General features: G+C 42.0%; 1 long non-coding RNA gene across 2 annotated transcripts in view; it reads left to right on the forward strand.

The window, feature by feature from the left end:
- Positions 1-233: 233 nt before the first annotated feature.
- Positions 234-16,517, forward strand: part of LOC119155204 — a 36,826-nt gene continuing 20,542 nt past the window's right edge. The window contains exons 1-2 of one of the 2 annotated variants that reach the window (XR_005106643.1): positions 234-11,611; positions 11,721-16,336. This is a non-coding gene — a long non-coding RNA (uncharacterized LOC119155204). The remainder of the gene's footprint in view (positions 11,612-11,720; positions 16,337-16,517) is intronic. The other variant, XR_005106642.1, reaches the window with a different exon arrangement.

The raw sequence follows: 16,517 nt of genomic DNA on the forward strand, positions 1-16,517 counted from the left end.
ACTGGGCTTTGTCGCAAAGGCCGCCCTGGCTCCTCCTCTCACCCCTCCCCGCCGGGCCAGGTTCGCAGACGCAGGGCCCCGCTCCGCCGCGCCCGGCCCCGGCCCCACGGCGGGGGGAGCCCTGGCCGCCCCCGGCGGGACGAGGCGGACCGGGGCGGGGGGGGGGGGGTGAGGGGCAGCGTGCGCGCCCGCGGAGCGCCGGGCTCCCCCCGGCCCCGAAATGGTGGGTGCCGCTTCGCCCCGCCCCCGGCCGCGCTCGGCGTTTGTTTGTGTTCCGGCATGGCGGCGCGGCCGGGCCGCGGGGCGGGCAGCGGGCGGCAGGACCCCCACCCGGCCGGGCTGGCGGCGCCTTGCGCGGGGCCGGGGACCCCTCCGGCGTGCGGCCGCTCCCGGCTGCTTCGCGGGGAGGGCAGGGGGCCGCGCCGGCGCTGGGGGGCACGGCTCGCCGCTGCCGGGGCTGGGCTGGAGCAAAAAAAGCCCCGTGCGCTCCTTCGGGCACTTGGATGTTTCTGAAGGTGCCGGCCGGGGTGCCTAGGTGATAAGCAGACACTCAGATAATCCCTCTGTTTAGCTCTTTTCTTCATGCAAAAATTATTAATGCTTGTGTATAAACACAGGTAAGTGTAGATAAATGCAAATTGTAAGAGGCTGCACCCGTCTCTCGCCCCTTGGCGTGCCGGCACAGACCCGCACGGAGCAGAATGACCCTTTATTTTTCCTTTACAGGCTGGCCCTTTAACTGTTTTTACCAGTTTTGTCATCTGGGACGGTTCCTCAAAATCCCTGGCTTTCAGATTCAGGCCACGGGTAATATTTGCAAACCCGTTTTTGTTACAGTATGCTTTAAAAGTGAAGCAAAGTTGGCGCAGGTGCAGGCGGCTAGGTTTGCTAGAGCACGGCCTGGCGACTTGTTCTCGCCTAGTTCCCTACAGCTTCGTGTCGGTCCTGCTTTGCACCAGAGCTTCCATCTGAGGTCAAAGTATCTACAAACCAGTTGCTCCCAGTGACCTGTTTGGCTCTACACCCGTTACTGGAGCATTTGAGAGGTCCTGTGGTGGACCTCAGTCTATGAACCTGTGAACACGCTTTTTGCTGATGATCTGTATGAGTTCTTTCTGGAAGATTGCGTTTTGTTACTGTTTAGGAGTTTTGGTTTGCTGCTTATCCATGGATAACCTAAACAGCCGCAGTGTAGGATGTGTCGCAATAGAAAAGTTATTACTGGCATTTATGGTGTTCAGACACAGTTCTAGCCTTTTCTAAGAAACAGAATAAAAATGGTGCAGGAATTGTGAGCATTGCTCATGATGGAGAGGCTTTGCAGTGGAGTACTGTAAATAATAATGACTGTTGTACGTGACTTGGTCGTTTGGGCGTTTATCCGATGAGTGTGTTGACTTGCTTTAACAGAATGAGGCAAGCAGTCATGGGAGAGGATCCAGCGAACCACCGCCTCACCCAGTCTTGATTTCAAGGTTAAGGCAATGTCAGAGCTGTCTGCTGTGAGAGCCTGGTGGTGAGACTCCAGCTCAGTTACTGGTATTTTTAGTTGTGCAGCGGCAACATGGGGAACAAGATTATCGGCAACTGGAAAGACTTTTTTATTCAGCTGTTGTTTCATGTTTTATTCTCTCTGTGGAGCTTTGCCCTGTGTCATTGGCGTAGCTCAGTGCAGAGCACGGGCACGTGCCACGCTGCGCCTTGCAGCGCCGATCCTGTGCCGTGGGGAGGGAGGTCCTGTGGGAGCATGCACTGCCTCCCTGCTGGCACGTGCCAAGATTTCCTTTCTTTGGAAACCGGTGTGCAAACGTGGGTATCCAGTCTCATCCTGATAGGCGGTCAGGACACAGCTAGGATATACTCCGTGGTGCCACAATATGGGTGTTGCATTCATTTACCTTGAGGCAGATCTCCAAAAGGAGTAACTGCTAAGCCCGGTTAAAACTTTCACATTAGTAGGTACAGGCTCTGTACCTCAGGCTCCAGATCTGGGCTCTGCTTAAAACATGGAAACTTGTCAAATGGCAGAAGAGATCTGCTTTTCATGGTGGGCTCCTGGAGTCCATCCACAGAGAGGATGCAGCAGTTCACGTTTGGCTCTGCAATGTGGCAGGCTCCGCACCTGTGAGAGCGCTGAACGAGCAAGAGCTGTTACCAGTTGTTACTGCGTTCTTCAAAGCAGGGATGGTTTAAGCCACTTGTTTTCTAGGCCATTCACTCCTGTTAGGGCAGGTAGGTTGTTAATAATGGCTTTTCAGCACCAGCTCCAAAGTTGTACAATGGTCCATGGGATGGAGAATGGAAATATTTGTGTGTTCACAAATACTGTCTTTCAATATCCCTGTGCATGCTGTGGTGCAACTGTGAGGCCGCTCATTTTGCTACCACATTATTTGCAGCCTGGGGACAAGAAGGCGCTGGAAAGCTCTTCAGGGTAGAGGTTGGTTGTCCTTATTGCTCAGTAACCATTTGATGGGAGCCTTTTGTCCAGAGAAGGCATGAGCTGTTTTCACCATTTCTTAGTATTAAGTTGCAGAAAACTGAACAGACCTGGCAGGCTGGCAGGCTTCACTGTACCTGCTTTTTGTAGATGGTATTTTTAAGTACAGAGGCTGCTTGGAAGGATCTGCTGTTGTGGAAATAGACACGCGGTGAGCCTTGCACATGCAGAACAGTAGAGGTGACTAGAGGACCAAGTAAGAGTATCGACCCAAACAGAACAGGCCCCTGTCTATGAGCTGCTCATACTGTAAGAGATCCTTGTTCCGTACAGATTTGGAGGCTTACAAGTAGGTTTTATATGGTCTCCTTTTTTTTTTTTTTTTTTTCCCTGAGAGGATATGATTTGAAAGTACAGTTTCTGTGTTCCAGCAGAACCATAGGACAGTTTAACCAATTACTTCATTCCTCTCTGGTTTTACTTCCCCCTCTTGGTTTCAGGAATAAGTAATTATTAGGCTGGGTTTTCTAGAGAGCGCCTTAAAATGATCCTATAGATGGAAGAAAGAGCCACGTAGTCGTTTAGGGCTGCACAGATGCTACCAGTAGAAAAGATGAATGCAAATACAAAAATTTGTATTGCATTAATGTCAAGACAGAACTGGCAACCTAAATCAATTAAACTTTTTCTTACCTGTAAACATTTAACCAACTGGCTATGATCTCTTACCAGAATGAAAACGGGATAGTCTGAAATTTGCCAGCGTACAGGATTCACCTTCTGGTAAGTCCTGATACGACAATGTCATAGGCAGATCTGTTCTAACCACTTTTTGGCAGCTAGCGTCTTCTAAGTGAAATGTATTTTTGAAAACAAAATGGAAATGAATGAAAAATGTTTTTAAAGGATGCAAACGATTGAATGTTTATGTTTTGTTTTGGAGGGGTTTGATATGAGGGGAGACAAGTTATGTGATGCTGTATTCTTAAGGCTCATACCAGCTAGCCAGAGATGATAAGCAATAGCTCTTACTGAAAAATCCCTTTCTTTTTGAGTTAAAAAATTTTAAACCTGCTGAAGATGTGAAAAGTCTTTCTTGCTGATAGTTTCTCTGGAAAATTGACATCGTAAATTGCCTAGTTTGTAGGTAAAAGACTCTTCCGTGGCTTAATTTTACATGATCCATCGTCATGTTACTGTTGGACAACATTTTGGGTACGTTTACTGTGATATGCTCAGCCGAAGTTTTTGAAAGACCTTTTCTGTCCTCAGCTTGGAAAAGTTTTTTCACTTTCTTTTCTTCCATCAGGCTTGTTTTTCCAGCACTTATCATCTCTTATTATGTCTTATCTTTCTTTGGGTAAGATTGTTTCCTCAATTTATATGCAGAAGCCCAGTCAACTTCTGAGCGCAATCTCTCCATGCCGTGGTACCCATAGGTTCAGAGATAGCGCTGTTTGCTCAGGTAATGTTGGTGAATAAGGCACATTAGAATTTTAAAACCTTCTTCTGGGAAAAAAGGCCTTGTATGCCTCTGGAGAATGGAAGTAAATTACATTCTTCTATAATGTACGTGAATCTGCTTATGGGAATGACTGAGTTAATTTATCTGGTTATAAAGAAAATACCATCTTCTAAAATGCACATGATTATTTTTAGTTTTGTTAATTTTAGCTGAACCATAGACATTTCTCAGTATATCTTACAATTGTGTATTGTTTTCTGAGAGAGAGTGAATGAATGCAGCACTAGAAAGCAATTATGGAACTAATACATTTGCCTGAAATGCACTTTGTGATGCAGCATTTTGCTCATGTTTCTAAAAATTACTTAAACTTCTGCTTAAATTATCCTGCTATCACAGATACCACTTATATCAATTTATCCCAAAGATACCATCTATGTAAGGATATGTTTTCCATTATTAGCATAAATCAGTTGCTTTCCGTAATAACTGTCTTCCCCAGATCTGATATGTTTTATCACCAAGGAGTGCAATGCCTATGTGCTTCATGCACTGGGGCACCTACACCATATGCCACAAAGAAAAAGAACATGTATTTTGGCATTAAAAAAACCAGACAACAAAGCAGACATCATACAACAGTAACCTCTTCAAACAAACCCCCTGTCACCCAGCTTCGTGGTGAATTTTGTGTAGGAGTCAGTTTTCCTTTTTCTCAGCATACCACATATTACTACAGTTTCAACTTCAGGAATGATCAGAGACCTAGAAAACATGATCTAAGAGGAAAAACTGAAAGAATTGGGGTTGTTCAGTCTAAAGAAAAGGCAAGTACTGAGAAGAGTGGTAATCTTCAAAAATGTAAAAAGTTTCTCTGCAGAGGGAAGAAATATCTTTTGCTTCATTTTCAGTGGGTCTGGGCCAAGAGGTGATGGACTTGCGGTAGGAGGTTTAAGGTAGACATTAGGAAATTATTTCAAACTGCAAAAGTAATTTAGCACTGGAAATGACTACCTGGCAATCTGGCTTGCTGTAGGCTTTGAAAGGCAGATTAGGTCAAATGTCTCAGGAATGGTTTTAGTTGCAGTAGCTTCTATACAGACAATCCCAAAAGGTTCCAGAGTGGTTTATATTGTTTCGTTTCTCTCGGGTGATTTACCACAGATGCATTACTGCTGTGATATTTTAATTCCCACTCTTCTTTATATCCTTAGAAAATGCCAGTAGGAAAATGTGGCAGTAGGTAAAAAATTGGGTCAGTAGAATGGGCGGTGAAGTTCCCAAGAGCAGAATCTTAAGGGATCACAGTTACTGCAGGGTAACTGATGGGTTTGAGCAGCAGTGTGACTTCACGACACGTCCCTCAGACAGGCTTTGGGAGCCTCGACTACTGGGCTGGTACTCAACAAGTAATGGGTATTCCATATACAGAAATCTACATTTTAATGAATCTTTTAAATTTTAATTTTATTTTAATAAATTTTAATTAAAATTTAAATTTTAATTGAAGTGTTGGTCTTTCTTCACTTTTTGCTGTGTGTAAATGCTTTCTGAATTGCAGGGAGTGAGCTCTATCCAGGGTTCACCAGTGGCCAGTTTGTTAGTCGTCAGGTACTGTCACGGCGGGTTCAGGGATATTCCTCCCAAGACGTGGGGAAAAGAGACATACTTGGAGTAGCAGGTCCAGAAGCCAAAATTACCTCAACTAGTGAGTGGTATGAAGGTGAACATGATATTGTTTCATCTGAATTTCACTTTTACCTTGGAGACTATTAGTTCCTCGCAAAGCTTTCAGTTCAACAGTAAAGTAGTATCCAAAATGTGTGTTCCTCTTTGAAACCAAATTGGGGTGTTTATCATTTCTCCAAGTTGAATGTGCGTTCTGCTGCACGGAAACATTTCTTCCTCACGTCCTCCTAAGTCTTCCAGTTTTTCTGGTTTCCACTATTTTTCCTGTAGCTTGAAATCTTTGGGTTAATCCTGTAGGTAGCTATAGGTCTTCTGCAATAACAGAGTGATCAAATGAAGCATGGAAAGATTCATGTGAAATCTGTGGACTGTGACCCTCTGACATAGAACTCTGTCCCAGTCCAAGATCACCTATGTCTTTGTCGTTCCATGATAGAAAACTGTTGAAACTTTCTGGATACTGAATGATGTCTGTAGGTACTCTGTTCTAATCCCTTGCAATTTCAAAATTTTCCCTAATATCTAAGACTGTTACAAGTCAAACTCTTTATTACATGTCCTGTCTGCGTTGTTGCAGCGATTTTAGGTGTCTGAAGGCTTTGTTTCAGTCCATCCTTACAGATCACAATTTGTAGATCTCCCATACATTTCACTGTCCTTCAGACTCTTCCTTTGGTCCACTTTTTCAGTAAGTGTGGCATCCAAAGGACGGAGTACTCCAGTTACGACCTCAGTGTTGAGTAAAGAGAATGTTATTTAGTAGGTGAAAAATGCCATGTATCAAACTTGGTGCCCTTGCTTTTTCGTAACACAATGTCATTGACTTCAGTTTGTAGCGTGCCATCACTCCGTATCCTTCTCCGTGTCATTCCTGCCCAATCTGATTTTCTTACTTTGTGCTTCTGCAGACGGTGATTCTGAAGGATGCTGGTTTGCGCTTCCAGTTGAAACTCTGGTGTGTGACAGCTTAGCTAGCTGAGCTGCAGAAGGCAAGTTACTGGAGACCAAACAGAAGGAATGCGAGGAGGAACCACTGAAGATTTTGTACAAAAAGTATTAGGTGATAGTGAGTGAATGCCTCTGGTGCTGGGGAGGAGTTAGTCTTTTGGAAATTAACATCTGTCCAGAAATGTTTCCTCATCTTAGGATTCAGGTTTACTTTTTGAATAGTCCCTGTGTGTACATCCTCCTCTTGGAGGGAGAGCAGGCTGGAAATTTGGACCGGTATTTGCTTTTGCGTGCTCAAAACACTTCTATTGTCTGATGGAATACTGCGCTTCCTACAAAAAAATTTAGAAAAAACTAGATCATGCAGAAAACAGGAATTATCATGAGTTAAGTCTTCCTGATTTCTCTAGTACTAAAAGAAGGTAGTTGTACAATCCCAGTTAGTTTGTCCTGGGTTTGGTTGTGTGGGGATACCTAGATGACTTGAAAATCTTGGTTATTTAAGCTTAGTTTCGTGACAAAGGAGGAGGGAGGCCTTTTTTTTAGAAGAACAAATCACGTACCGTTTAAACAAACACTTCCCACACACTGCAACAAGATGGCTAAAGGTGCTGTAAGTCTACCCCTACATTTTTGAAAACAAAAAAAAAAGTTTCAAAATGTTTGTGTCTAAGAATAAATTAATTTTTGTTTATTTTGAAGTGCACGGGTACAGTTAGCTTTTGTTAACAACAAACTTCCCTCTTTCAGTTAAGTTTACAGAAAGTACAGACTCTGCGGAGCCACTTTCTCAAACTTTTTTGGGGGGGTGTTATCACCTTAACAGGAACATCCTAACAGTGGACTTGCAGACTGCTTTAGAAATTCATGTACTAGGCTATACTACCTTAGGAAATGTCTCAAAACAACATACACATACATTTGGTGTTCTGAGCTGCGTACCTTTCCAGAAAAGCTCCTGCAGAAATAGTGACCTTACAGAATTTCTGCAAGACGCAGGATGGTTGTGATGGTGCGTTATAGTCATCCTGTGAGTCCTCTGGCTCGTAAGCTGTGCACCAGCACAGTGCAAGGGTTAAGGACAAGATAAAATCACTTGCTGCTGTTTTGGTTTCCTGAGGGATTATTGTTCTTAGACGAGAAATGGGAGTGGGGTTCCTTTTGTGAGGCCTGTTCCCGTGCTGGCATTTGAAAATATAGGCTAAAAGTCTTCCTGTCACCTGTGATGCCATTCATAGCTCTTACATCAAAATCTTAAATTTGGATACAAAGATTTTTGTTGTAGAAGCCCCATCTTGTGGACAACCAATCAATGACTCCTTCAACACAACTGAGATTTGAAATGCGTAGAAAATCTGACGATATTTTTGTAGTCTCTGCAATAAACTGGGGAGTCTTCATATTGCTGTGCAACATGGAAACTTCACGTGTAGCAGTCAGTGTATGCTTTTTGAAGACTATTCCCACAGGTAAGAAACAGTGAATTACCGAGAGGTGATAAACAGGGATGGAAACAAGGATGTTGTCCCCAGAACTCTGTTTTAAGTCTAAATGAGCTAAACCACTTACCAAGCTGAATCCTGCCTTGAATTCCCAGACGATTTCCTGTAATGTTTGTATAGTATAAATGAGTCTTTGGGTGGAAGAAACATATAAAGGCAGAAGGAAATTCTCTGAAAAAAATTAAGACAGAAAGAATAGCAAAGTATGCATGAAAACCGAATCTGGAAACTTTGGGAGTATCCTTAAGGAGATGCCTGGTTCCAGCACAAACTGATGGAAAAGGTCAAGCAGCTCCAGACTCAATGAGACAATGTACTCGGTAGGAAGGGTGGTAGGAAGGTAAAACGAGCCTGTGGTAAAAGCTATTTTCAGATTTCAGTATAAAACTTGGTAAAGTATTTCATATATTCTATTATACAGAATAATATATACATAGAATATCTTTTTGTCACTCTGAAGAAATTGGGTTACGGTATGACAGTTCTCTGTTTCTTCTATCGGAAGAAATTAGGAAACTATTTGATAGTTTTCCATTTAATAATAAAGGCTTTAATAAAGTCCCCAGAAAGGGTGGCGACATCTAGGGAGAGCTTGGCAGAAGTGCCACCGTGCTGGAACACCTGCAGCTCCTTTTGTTACTACTTAAGTTGGCATTTGACAGTTGCAATCCATGTAAAAAGAATAATGTCTTGAGCAACGTAACCTCTTGAGAAACAAATATAATGAATATGAGAATATTATCTTTATTTTATGGTTTGGGACTGATCCCAGTAGGCGTTTTGAGTGGTGACAGGAGAAAAGTGCTGCCGTTCATGAATTTGCAAGTTAGAACTGTGTGAATTTTAAGCAGGAGACAGGTGTGTATTTAAATCCAGTCTACTATTCAAAAGACATCCTACATCTCAGAATGAAACTGTAACCGCTTTTCTTCTGTGAAGGTAGTGTACCCAGGGAAAGTTTGGTGTTGGTGCGGCTTGCTTGGAAGGGATGAGAGGAGTAAAAAGAAATATGGCATGTGAATAGGATGCCATACCAGCCCCTTTGCTGGGAGGGGAACAGAGAGTGATACTTCTACAGGTGCATGTCTGGCTAAGCATGGTGATTAAAAAAGAGACAAAAGTTCATGATCTGGTCATCACAAAGCCAGGATTTCCTAGTCCTTATCAAAAGGAGTCTGGATGAAATTTTCACTTTAAAGACATACCAGGTACAATTGTTTTTTAATAATACTTACAATTACCTGTAAAAGTGATTGTACATCTGCCACTTTACGGTTTAGTTTAAAATAACTGTTTACTTCTTATTGATAAAGACTTACATTTTTCATCCTTCAGTATTCTGGGAATTTTATAAACACAACTCATTCATAACATAAATAGATCTAAAAAAGTCACTGTTCTTAAATTAACAGATAAAATTATAAATGCACATTACCAGCACATTATTAAAAACTTCACAGAAATGCCTGTGGATGCTTAGGAGTTCCTGGCTCACTCCTTTTGCTCCTCATAGCAATCCAACGCCTCCTTTGAAATAGAATTCTATGTTTTTGCTGACGGGCATCTTTGAGGAATTGTCCGAGCCAGATCAAAACCTTTGAGGAAAACACATATTCTCAACTTTTACCTCATTCCCCTCCTTAAAGAAGGGAATACTAAAACTGCAGCAATATGCAAGACTAAATTTTTTACCTGAGAGCAAGTTCTGCTGGAACCAGCATGTGCAATAAGAACAAAAATCTTTCTTAGTGTGAAATGAAGCCATGAAAGGAGCTTTTTGGCTCCTTTCTGTGGAAGGTGGCTCTTCCTCAAGAGACAGGGAACAGCAGATGGTAGCTCACCCTGCAAGGGAAGAGCACATGAAGTGGGAACTGCTATTTAGAATTCCCTGCGCTTAAATAATGAAGCATGAACGATTCAATCAGAGGAGTGCGGACAGGTATTAGTGCAGTGTGAAATCTGGAGAAGCTATAGCCTGGGAAAGGAAAATGAATATGTAAAGCTTGTAATAAAAGGGAATTGGAAAGCAAGAATTTATTCCAGGGGTGTCCAGGGAGTAATGATTGCTGAGAATCCCTGCTCCACCAAGTGAATTCATTGTAGTACAGAGAATGCACAACCCCTGGTATAAAGCAGGCTATTTCTTTATTCTGAGCAGGCAGCTTTGGAAAAAGCCGTTGTTGCTAAAAGCAGAAGTCTCTGGAGGAGTGTAAGACAAGGGCAAGCATGCAGTGATAGTTTTTATATTAGATTGTATTAGAAATTACAGTTGCCTTTATATGCCCATATGAGAAGGAAGGGAACTGATGACATCAAGGCACTGAGGAGTAATCCGTTGTACATTCCCCTGCTAATACGTATGATAAAATGTTCAGATGCAGTGTATCATAACCAGAGAGTTAATCGCTAAAAGTTGCAGAGTAATGCGAATCTCTTGTACTGATTGATTTTATCAAGAAAATGCTGCAGGACTGGAAACTCAAAGTGTGAGTGTAAATTTGCAGCAATCCACTGTCGGAAGAGTTGTCTAGGTGGATAAAATTGATTTGAAAGGGAATGAAGAGGTGTGACTTGTGAATTGCTAATTTTTAAAGATAAAAATTAGTACGCATGTAGGTCATGTTAAAAAAGAAAGTAATCTTCATCCTTATCTCTTTATTATACACATTTTTGTAAATGTTTTTGTTGGTTCCCTCTAGCCTTTCTACTGTTTTAAATCTTTGCATATTAGATTTTTATTGATAGAAAAATGTTAAGAAATGTAATAATACTGATAGAGCAAGTGATTTAGCATTAAAAAGATTTTCAATGGCCATTTGAAAACAAGGCTTGATGTGTTATGTTACTACAAAGTTAAATATATGGAGTTGAACTCTGAGCATTTGTGTTCATAATATAGGAAAGTGTTCTCTTAAAAGCATGTCTCCATAATGACATTCGAATTCCAACTTTACTATGTAATTTCAGCATAGTACTTTATGTTTGATTTTCAGCAGTGTCGGTTTTTGCAACTAGGTGACTTACACTTCAGGCGGATCCTCCTTTTTAATCAAAAGCAGGAAAGCTTTTGCTCTACCACTTCATAAACTCACCAGAGCCAACCCTTCATACCAAAGTTCATGTTTTATTGACCGGAGAGTGTTTTGTCTTGGCAGTTAACTTCTGCGAGGATGCGGTGCTGTAGAAACCATTCAAAAACAACATAGATGTTACTGTAGTACTTTACCAGAATAGTTATTTGAAGTGTGTAGTTTGTAACTTGTATTTTCATGTCTGTGTTACCAGCCTGTTCCACTACTCTGCACCTGTCCTGTCGCTGCCTTCTGCCCCTTCCCCTTCCAGCCCTGTCCCTCTCTCCGGAGCTGTGGTGGTGCCACGTTGCTGTCACCCTGCTGCCGCTGGCATTGGTCACACCAGAGGATGCACCACCCCAGAGACCGACCCTGGTCCCTGTGCGTAGACGGATCAGCGAGGTCAGGAGAAGGAAAGGCCCCTGCCATCTCCAAAGACAACCTGAAACTCTTCTGAGCCTTGTCCAAAAGTTCAGTAATTCTACAGTTCCTTACGGTGAGACGCTTTTTTCTGGTATTCATGCCGTGAACATTTTTAAGTGGCATCAGCCATTAATTACTATCGCAACTTTTAATTCTGTGTTTCTGTTTCACATTTTCCCCAGTTCCGTCAGAACCAAAAGTTAATGCCCGCTGGCTGATTCCCAGTGCATGCCTCCACAGAACAACTGCTGCTTGTAACTGGTGGGGAGATCAAGGCTTGAGCTGACAAAAGACATCTGTATCTTGGAAAACAAATTAATGTTTATGTTTTAATTTATAAGTTCCTGGCTCTTTTATGATTCCTGTTATTCAAGTAATGTCTCTTTGGATCCCTAGCGTAGATGGAGAGTCAAAATGGAAAAGGCCCATGAGAGAATTATCACAATACAACATCTGGTCTGCATTGGAAAAAGCTGAGAAAGATATTCAACATCTCTGAGACCGAGGGGCAGCTATGAGGCACTTTGAAAGTCAGTCTGTGAAAAATAGTGCAGGTTGTGGCCACCTGGGCCAACCTAGTGTTGTTTTGGGAAGAGCTACTCTGCTTCCTAGCATCGAAATTTTGCCCTCATTTCAGCACGGATACGTGAGAGCTGGGAGTGGTATGGAAGGTGTTTGCTTTTCATAATAATGATCTGAATCCCAGCACAGTGCTAATTATATTGTGGGGTTTTGCCAGTCTCAGAGTTTTATTTTGAGCATGTTAGCTGAAGAGTCAAAAGGTGCTTTTTTTGGCATAGCTTTATAGGAAAAAGGATGGAAAAGACTTTGTGTATTTTGGGGAGAATATTTCTCATCCTGCTTTAAACTATTCCAGAAGGTAAAAGGACATTAGCTAGACTGTGTATTGGCTCATGTACTGGTATGTCACTAACGGCAAGGAGTTTTGCTGTGCCTAATTGTTCCTGTCTTCTGCAGTCACAGACTGTGAGAAATGCAAAGAAATCACGGACTGACCCAGACAGTAAGGGTGCCACTGGATTCAGAGGGAGCAAACTCCTTCCACCACATGCAACTTTGGTCCTTTAAGTCATCGTAGCTCATGCAGAACAGAAACAATTTGACATGTATAACAAGAAACACTGCAAATATTTTGCCAAACAAAGACATATACTGCAGATGGAAGAACTGATGAAAATTGTTTATAGATGGGGAACTAAACATGGATTTTTCAAGAACAAGGTTGCTCTCTTCCTTGCCAAGACAAACAAATCTGATAGAACATCTTATTGCTTTAGGCTGCCTGAGGACCAACTGGAAAGTCTATGGACCTTTCTCCACAGAAAATTTGTGTGTTGTCAATACATAAGTGTATTGTCCACAGTTGCACTGTGGCAGCTGCAGAGGAAGTGAAAAGTTCTCGGGAATACATGAGGGAGAACTGGATTTTTGGCTCCTGAAACAGTATGGAGCGCTTTTGGAAACTGTGGGAGTTCCTGAGCTGGGTGTTACTGCTACAAAAGGTTATCTGTGAGTTAAACACAATGGTAATCCATCTGCTATCTTTAGATCTCAACTCTAACAACATGATGAAATTGAGAATTCCTGTTCTTTAGAACTGCAGTTTTCCAGGATGCCTGCATTCCTATGAAGGTACCTGGATTTGCATTGTTAGAAGTTTTCAGTGTTACCTTTAGACATCTGTGCACAGATGTTTTTACAGGGCAGCATACAGTCATCCCAAACAACTGGTTTTAATGGGCCAGTTATTTAGGAAAAGAATGTAACAAGAGCATAAATACAATCCCTGATACTGACATAAAACATGCATTAGCAGAGTAATACAGTTTGTATTTCCCTGATATATAGCAGGCCCTGGAAATATAAAACTAATCATGTCCTTAGAATTCTCTTATAGCTGTAAACATACATATTGGAAAAGAGGGTCAGCAGCATCCTGGGCTGCATTAGGAAGAGCATTGCCAGAAGGTCAAAGGAGGAAGTTTTCCTCCTTTGCTCAGCACTGGTGAGGCTTCAGTGACAGTACTGTGCCCAGTTCTGGGCTCTCCACAGCTAGAAGAACACGGACATACTGGAGCGAGTGTAGGAGATGGCCATGAAGATGATTAGGAGACTGGAGCATCTGTCGTAAAGACCTCTATCCAAAAAGGTTGTGGAGTTGGCATCCTTGAAGCTGCTCAAAACCAGACTGGGCAAGCTGCTGAGCACCCTGCTCTGGATGATTCTGCTTTGAGCTGGGGTTTGGACTGGGTGATGTCCAGAGGTGCTTCTGACCTCGGTCATGCTGTGAATACTTGGAGCAGTTTGCTTATGCCTTGTCAGCATTTTAGCTGGAACTTGTCTCTAGAAATCCTGAAGAAAGCAAAGGCTGTGACCCTGGAAATACACCCAGGTGCCTGAGGCCCAGGAAAGGCATAATGGGAGCTGCTAAGTGTTGTGAATGTCTCAGCAGAGTGACATTTGACTTAAAAATACAAACGCAGAGGTGACTTGAGTCTTACTATCAATGACACTGCATACTCACAATGATCTCTTGCTTCAGCTGGACTGCAGGTGGTTACAACCTCTCTCTAGCTGAACGCCTATTTTAATCTTGCTCCAGAAAATCTTACCATATCCTTTACTCTAGAAATGACTATTTGGTGCTTTATGGTGCAGAATTTGTTTGTTGGTTTGTTGCATGCTTTCTTTCCTTACTAGTGCTGATATTAACAAACTGCAATGTATTTTGTCATATTCCTTCAGTAACAGGCACATGCTGTGTCTCAAGGAGTTGAGTATATCATAATTTGAGCAAGGTGAAATCAAAATATATAATTACATTGCATATTCTAAGGCATTTATCTTGTAACTATTCCTACAGCACCTTCAGAATAGAACAAAGATAAAATTTAAATCTGGCTTTCATATTTTAATAGACAAGGTTTATATGGGAAGTCAAAGATAATGTATTTTTTTAGATCAGCTGAATAGTGATAGGAAGATTTACCTGTGCTGCTTCATCATGAAAATGCCAAGAACCTAACTTGTAGTGTTGAGAATTCCCAGATCCTCCTTCTTTTGAAAACTCTTTGTCTTTCATATTGCCTCTAAGAAAAAGGGAAATACTCTGCAAAACAAGAAATTGAGGAACGTTGCACGAGGAATTAGGAAATAAATAGATTATAAAGCATTTGATTTGATATTTTGCACTTCAGCAAATGAAACACTAAGTAAATAACCTGTTTCTTTACCATCAGTATACGGAGTCTCATTGGGTCTGGCAGACCAAGACATAAATGTATAAGTAACACCTGTGATAATTATTAGAAGACAGCAGATTTTTGCTATGGATGAACCCATCCCGAAACCACAAAAATCAAGTCTTCCGACATAAATAACATGTGAAGGTCAAATACGCTTACTCATGAGCTGCAATCTTCTGCTGCCACTTTTCCCTGACTTAACGCTTTTGCAGCCTGTCTCCTCTGACTGCTGTAGTCTCTGTGGGGTGGGGGTTTTTTGGTGGGGAGCACTTTACTTTAAATGGACACCTCTAGCAGCAGTTCCTACTTCTACTGTTTTCCTTTTATAAGTTTATAGCCTATTATATCCATCCAAGCCTGGCATAGCTCCAAGTCACCCATTTCTTAGTAATACAGGAAATTAATGTCTAATAAGCATAGAGGCTTATGCAACCTTCGCTTACTGGAAAAAGTATTAAATAACTTACTAATATTACCTTGCCTTTTGATAGCTAGGGAGTAGTGCGCTTTGTTTCTCTGTAGACCAAACAGGTTCTGCGTTTGGACCAGAGAGGGCTGCATTTATCCATCCCTTTCTGCAGACTTTCTGCCTGTCACCTCAATATTCTTTCCTTGTTGAACAACCCCCTGAAACTTTCACGCTGGGGGTTTATTGCCCTTCTCCCTGGGGTAGGAACCCCCTTTATCCCCCAGCCCAAGGGCTGGGCACCCCACAGTCTTACCGTGGGGTTGCCGGCTCCTCTCTCCCCCATTCCCTCCCTCCCAGGATTTTCCCTAGCCTGACCAGCTTTCTGCCGGTTCCATCCCATGTTCTGTTCGTACCCGCTGCGGTTCTGCGTGGGGTATGGCATTTAAAAATGTAGAAATCTGACCTTAAGTCGTACAGATTAGCACCAAAATTTCAGGGGCTTGTCTCTTACATGTGTCGGTTTAGTAAGTGGATTTATACCAAATAATTTTAAACTGTTACAGACCTCTGAAGCTGTTTCTGTCTAGCTTCTGTAATACGCTAAGTGATATAAGGTCACCAGTGCTGTGGAAACTGGTTTTGCAGTTGATACGCTAATTCAGCAAGAAATCCGTTCTTGTAGAAACCTGAAGAAAATTATTTTAATATAGTGCCGTGCTACTTGGTTGACTTTCAGGAAGGAGATAATTAAAACATTCAAGGGAGTTCCAAGTCTCTGGAGAAAATACGGTTCTGGAAATACAAGTTTATTTTTACCACACAGCTTATTAGCTTCTTTTCTAAAAGTAAAATCAGCCGAATGTGATGGATGCAAAATAACATTTTCACCTGCTCAAGAAGGTGAAAAATAATTTTTATAAACTGAGTTATATATAAGAATAGACTTGGCACGGTCTCTTCTGTACCACTCACCCCAGGTTTACAGTAACCACTGCTGCAATTTTCTGGATGAAAACTTCCATCCAAATACATCCAGGGCCATTAATGAGGCTGCACGAGTGCAACTGATTGCAACAGGGAACAGAATTACATTGATGGTGCCTAAGGAGAATCTCTGCACCCGGTATGAATAAGCAAACGGCTTATTTTTTTCAGCAACAATTAAGTTAAATCGAAAATAATTTTAATAGTCCACAATCAAATTTATGAGCCCTGTATTTTTTCCACACAGTGCTCTTATACTGGGGAATTACTGAGCACAAAAAGCAAAATAACTGTAATATTTATTACGTGAAGATACTAAA

This window comes from Falco rusticolus, chromosome 11 (assembly GCF_015220075.1).
Source record: "Falco rusticolus isolate bFalRus1 chromosome 11, bFalRus1.pri, whole genome shotgun sequence".
Classification (NCBI taxonomy): Eukaryota; Metazoa; Chordata; class Aves; order Falconiformes; family Falconidae; genus Falco; species Falco rusticolus.